General features: G+C 40.3%; 1 protein-coding gene across 4 annotated transcripts in view; it reads right to left on the bottom strand.

Moving 5' to 3' along the window:
• The window catches only part of MFSD8 (major facilitator superfamily domain containing 8), a 150,843-nt gene that overhangs the window by 12,551 nt on the left and 132,258 nt on the right, over nt 1–6,034 (bottom strand). The gene's annotated exons all lie outside the window — the stretch shown is intronic.

The raw sequence follows: 6,034 nt of genomic DNA, 5'->3' as shown, positions 1-6,034 counted from the left end.
ACCAGAAATATTTGAGCTAGTTCCGTTTAGTAGATAGAAATAACTAATGTCACAATTATTCAACATTGTTTTGGATGTTGCCTAAGGCAATGAGAAGAAAAATAATTTGCAACATGTATTGCAGAGTAAATAAGAAAAAGACAACCCAACAGAAATATGGACAAAAGATATGAGCAGATAATGCACAAAGACAGAAATCCATATAGTGAATCAAAAGTACATACAGTGGAGCAAACATGGTGGAGAAGTAGGGGAATCCTACTTCCCACGTCTCCCAAACAAAGAAGGGCTGAAGCCAAAGGACTTTGAACCCCAAGAGTCTGGGAAGAAAAGAGACTGAATCTACCAGGGAGAAAAGGGGACAACGTGAGAGACGGTAGGTGGGTGAATGCGAACTGGGGGAGATAAAACGGGCCACGTAGGCATGGAAGGGAGGGATGCCCTTTGGTGAGAGACAAAGGGAAGAGAAAGAGTGGCTGGGGAGGCCTAAAACTATCTGGACAAGAGAAAAGCCTCAGACCAGGACGGAGAGGGATCCCATCTCTTAACTGCAGGTCCCATCTTCGGACTGGGGCGAGCTGCCCCATTCACACACCTAGGGAGGAGGGGAGCCAACTCTGGGTTCAGTGGTAGATCGGGGGTGCAGTCTGCAGCAGGAGAAACCAGTCCCCTCCCCTGAAGGACTGGGGCACATGACAAAACCAGCTGGGACCTCATGTCAGGAGGCACTTTCCCACTACCAGGGTGCACAGAGCAGGAGTTTAAATTCCAGCCAAGCCCCTGGGGCAAAGGTGTCGGCAGAGTGAGACAGCCCCGTCTGCACCTGCAGGACAATGAGGATGGCTCCAAAGGAGTGATTTGGGCACCAGGTCATGGAGAAGAGACTGGGGCGGGGTGGGGGTGGGGCGGTCGCCATTTTTCTCCCCACCACCACCAAGGCAGGGCCTCAGGATCGGTCTGCCGGGCCCACAGTGGAGGGAGGACCAGCCTACACCAAACCATGCCCCTCAGCACAGGGTAACTGCGTATCTACTGGAGCAGGATGCTGTGGAACTAGACGACAGCATCTCCAGAACAGCACTGCAGCATTGCCTGGATAAATTCTAGGACAATTCTGGATATATGGATATATTCTCTCCCCCATTTCTCCTTCTTACCTCTTCCGTCTTCTAGGCTGGTTACTCTGGTTGATTTGTTTAAACAGACATATTTAATCCATTCTCTTGATACATGTTCTATATACCTCCTTTACATTCCTTTCTCTCTCTCTGGAATAATCAAGCCGTATAGTTTCTCTGGGTAACTTTATCTTCATTTCTTTTTCCCCCACCTCCTTCCTTATTTTCCTTTCTCTCTGGATTAAGCCATTTAGTCTCTCTGCCTGGTCAATGTTTATTTTTTCTTTTTCCTCCGCCCCTGTCATTTTTCTCTTTGTATGTGCTCTTCTATCAGCACTGCTTCCACCCTGTTCTTTACTTATAGATGGTGTTTCTGGTTTTTTGCTTTTGGATTGTTTTTAGATTTTAGTGTTTTGTTTTTATTTATTTGTGTCTTTGCGTGTTTTTGTTTCCTGTTTGTTTTCCTTTCCAGGGCTACTTCAAGGAGCAAATCAAAGCATACCTGGTGGAGGGTCCAAAACATCACTACGGGTAGGGAAATAAAATAACCACAGTCACAACAACAGAGAGCAAGTAACACTCTCCAAAAAACACCTCCTAAAGTGCCAGGCTCTGGACAGTGTATGACTGCCCCCTTTACTACAGCAGTGCTTGAAGGTGCAGATCATATAACAAGCTTTTAAAACTCATAAGGGACATAAAACTAACCAAAATGATGAAATGGAAGAATTCTCCTCAAAAGAAATTCCAGGAAAACGTGACAGCTAAAGAATTTATCAAAAGAGATTTAAGCAACATAACTGAACAAGAATTTAGAATAATAGTCATAGAATTAATCGCCAGGCTTGAAAAAAAGCATAGAAGACAGCAGAGAATCTATTGCTACAGAGATCAAGGGACTAAGAAACAGTCAGGAGGAGCTAAAAAATGCTATAAATGAGCTGCAAAATAAAATGGAGGCGACCACAGCTCGGATTGAAGAGGCAGAGGAGAGAATACGTGAATTAGAAGATAAAATTATGGAAAAAGAGGAAGCTGAGAAAAAGAGAGAGAGAAAAAAATCCAGGAGTATGAGGGGAGAATTAGAGAACAAAGTGATTCAATCAAATGGAACAATATCTGTATCATAGGAATTCCAGAAAAAAAGAGAAAGGGGCTGAAGGTGTACTTGAACAAATCATAGCTCAGAACTTCCCCAATGTGGGGAAGGAAACAGGCATTGAAATCCAAGAGGCACAGAGAACTCCCTTCAGACGTAACGAATCGACCTTCTGCATGACATATCATACTGAAACTGGCAAACTACAAGGATAAAGAGAGAATTCTGAAAGCAGCTAGGGATAAATGGGACTTAACATACAAAGGTAGACACAAAAGGGGAGTAGCAGACCTATCTACTGAAACTTGGCAGGCCAGAAAGGAATGGCAGGAAATCTTCAATGTGATGAGCAGGAAAAATATGCAGCCAAGAATCCTTTACCCAGCAAGTCTGTCATTCAGAATAGAAGGAGAGATAAAGGTTTTCCCAAACAAACAAAAGCTGAAGGAATTCATCACCACTAAACCAGCCCTACAAGAGATCCTAAGGGGGACTCTGTGAGTGAAATGTTGTAAGTGCCACAAAGTACCAGAGACAGCACTACAAACGTTAAACCTACGGATAACACAATGGCTCTAAACCCGTATCTTTCAATAACAACACTGAATGTAAATACACTAAATGCTCCAACCAAAAGACATAGGGTATCAGAATGGATAAAAAAACCAAGACCCATCTATTTGCTGTCTACAAGAGACTCATTTTAGACCTGAGGACACCTTCAGATTGAAAGTAAGGGGACGGAGAACTATCTATCGTGCTACTGGAAGTCAAAAGAAAGCTGGAGTAGCCATACTTATATCAGACAAACTAGACTTTAAATTAAAGGCTGGAACAAGAGATGAAGAAGGGCATTATATAATAATTACAGGGTCTATCCATCAGGAACAGCTAACAATTATAAATGTCTATGCACCAAATTTGGAACAATCGCATATATGAGCAATCTCGATAAGAATGTGGTCATTGCAAGGGACTTTAATACTCCACTTACAACATTGGACAGATCATCTAGACAGAGAATCAATCAAGAAACAATAGTCCTGAACGATACATTGGACCAGATGGAGTTGACAGATATATTTAGAACTCTGCATCCCAAAGCAGCAGAATATACTTTCTTCTCGAGTGCACATGGAACATTCTCCAAGATAGATCACATACTGGGTCACAAAACAGCCCTTCATAAATATAAAGGAATTGATGGTTTCTTGTCTCACATTCAGGTCCTTTATCCATTTTGAGTTTATTTTTGTGAATGGTGTGAGAAAGTGGTCTAGTTTCAACCTTCTGCATGTTGCTGTCCAGTTCTCCCAGCACCATTTGTTAAAGAGACTGTCTTTTTTCCATTGGATATTCTTTCCTCCTTTGTCAAAGATTAGTTGGCCATACGTTTGTGGGTCTAGTTCTGGGGTTTCTATTCTATTCCATTGGTCTATGTGTCTGTTTTTGTGCCAATACCATGCTCTCTTGATGATTACAGCTTTGTAGTAGAGGCTAAAGTCTGGGATTGTGATGCCTCCTGCTTTGGTCTTCTTCTTCAAAATTACTTTGGCTATTCAGGGCCTTTTGTGGTTCCATATGAATTTTAGGATTGCTTGTTCTAGCTTCGAGAAGAATGCTGGTGCAATTTTGATTGGGATTGCATTGAATGTGTAGATTGCTTTAGGTAGTATTGACATTTTAACAATATTTATTCTTCCAATCCATGAGCATGGAATGTTTTTCCATTTCTTTATATCTTCTTCAGTTTCCTTCATAAGCTTTCTATAGTTGTCAGTATACAGATCTTTTACATCTTTGGTTAGGTTTATTCCTAGGTATTTTATGGTTCTTGGGTGCAATTGTGAATGGGGGTCAGTTTCTTTATTTATCTTTCTGTTGCTTCATTATTAGTGTATAAGAATGCTACTGACTTCTATACATTGATTTTGTATCCTGCAACTTTGCTGAATTCATGTATCAGTTCTAGCAGACTTTCGGTGGAGTCTATCGGATTTTCCATGTATAATATCATGTCATCTGCAAAAATGGAAAGCTTGACTTCATTTTTGCCAATTTTGATGCCTTTGATTTCCTTTTGTTGTCTGATTGCTGATGCTAGAACTTCCAACACTATGTTAAACAGCAGCGATGAGAGTGGACATCCCTGTTGTGTTCCTGATCTCAGAGGGAAAGCTCTCAGTTTTTCCCCATTGAGGATGATATTAGCTGTGGACTTTTCATAAATGGCTTTTATGATGTGTAAGTATGTTCCTTCTATCCTGACTTTCTCGAGGGTTTTTATTAAGAAAGGATGCTGAATTTTGTCAAATGCTTTTTCTGCACTGATTGACAGGATCATATGGTTCTTATCTTTTCTTTTATTAATGTGATGTATCACATTGATTGATTTGTGAATGTTGAACCAGCCCTGCAGCCCAGGAATGAATCCCACTTGATCATGGTGTATAATTCTTTTTATATGTTGTTGAATTTGATTCCCTTTTCTTTTTGAGAAGCCTGGCTAGAGGTTTATCAATTTTATTTATTTTTTCAAAAAAACAACTCTTGGTTTCATTGATCTGCTCTACAGTTTTTTTAGATTCTATATTGTTTATTTCTGCTCTGATCTTTATTATTTCTCTTCTTCTGCTGGGTTTGGGGTGCCTTTGCTGTTCTGCTTCTATTTCCTTTAGGTGTGCTGTTAAGTTTTGTATTTGGGATTTTTCTTGTTTCTTGAGATAGGCCTGGATTGCAATGTTTTTTCCTCTCAGGACTGCCTTCACTGCATCCCAAAGCGTTTGGATTGTTGTATTTTCATTTTCATTTGTTTCCATATATTTTTTTAAATTTCTTCTCTAATTGCCTGGTTGAGCCATTCATTCTTTAGTAGGGTGTTCTTTAACCTCCATGCTTTTGGAGGTTTTCCAGACTTTTTCCTGTGGTTGATTTCAAGCTTCATAGCATTGTGGTCTGAAAGTATGCATGGTATGATTTCAATTCCTTTATACTTATGAAGGGCTGTTTTGTGACCCAGTATGTGATCTATCTTGGAGAATGTTCCATGTGCACTCGAGAAGAAAGTATATTCTGTTGCTTTGGGATGCAGAGTTCTAAATAGATCTGTCAAGTCCCTCTGATCAAATGTATCATTCAAGGCCCTTGTTTCTTTATTGATCCTGTGCCTAGATGATCTACCATTGCTATAAGTGGAGTATTAAAGTCCCCTGCAATTACCACATTCTTATCAATAAGGTTGCTTATGTTTGTGAGTAATTGTTTTATATACTTGGGGGCTCCCATTTTTGGTGCATAGACATTTATAATTGTTAGCTGTTCCTGATGGATAGACCCTGTAATTATTATATAATGCCCTTCTTCATCTCTTGTTCCAGCCTTTAATTTAAAGTCTAGTTTGTCTGATATAAGTATGGCTACTCCAGCTTTCTTTTGACTTCCAGTAGCACGATAGATAGTTCTCCGTCCCCTTACTTTCAATCTGAAGGTGTCCTCAGGTCTAAAATGAGTCTCTTGTAGACAGCAAATAGATGGGTCTTGGTTTTTTTTATCCATTCTGATACCCTATGTCTTTTGGTTGGAGCATTTAGTGTATTTACATTCAGTGTTGTTATTGAAAGATACGGGTTTAGAGCCATTGTGTTATCCGTAGGTTTAACGTTTGTAGTGCTGTCTCTGGTACTTTGTGGCACTTACAACATTTCACTCACAGAGTCCCCCTTAGGATCTCTTGTAGGGCTGGTTTAGTGGTGATGAATTCCTTCAGCTTTTGTTTGTTTGGGAAAACCTTTATCTCTCCTTCTATTCTGAATGACAG

This window comes from Acinonyx jubatus, chromosome B1 (genome assembly GCF_027475565.1).
Source record: "Acinonyx jubatus isolate Ajub_Pintada_27869175 chromosome B1, VMU_Ajub_asm_v1.0, whole genome shotgun sequence".
Taxonomy (NCBI): Eukaryota; Metazoa; Chordata; class Mammalia; order Carnivora; family Felidae; genus Acinonyx; species Acinonyx jubatus.
Note: the sequence above shows the minus strand (reverse complement) of the source record. Positions and strands in the feature narration are given on the sequence as shown.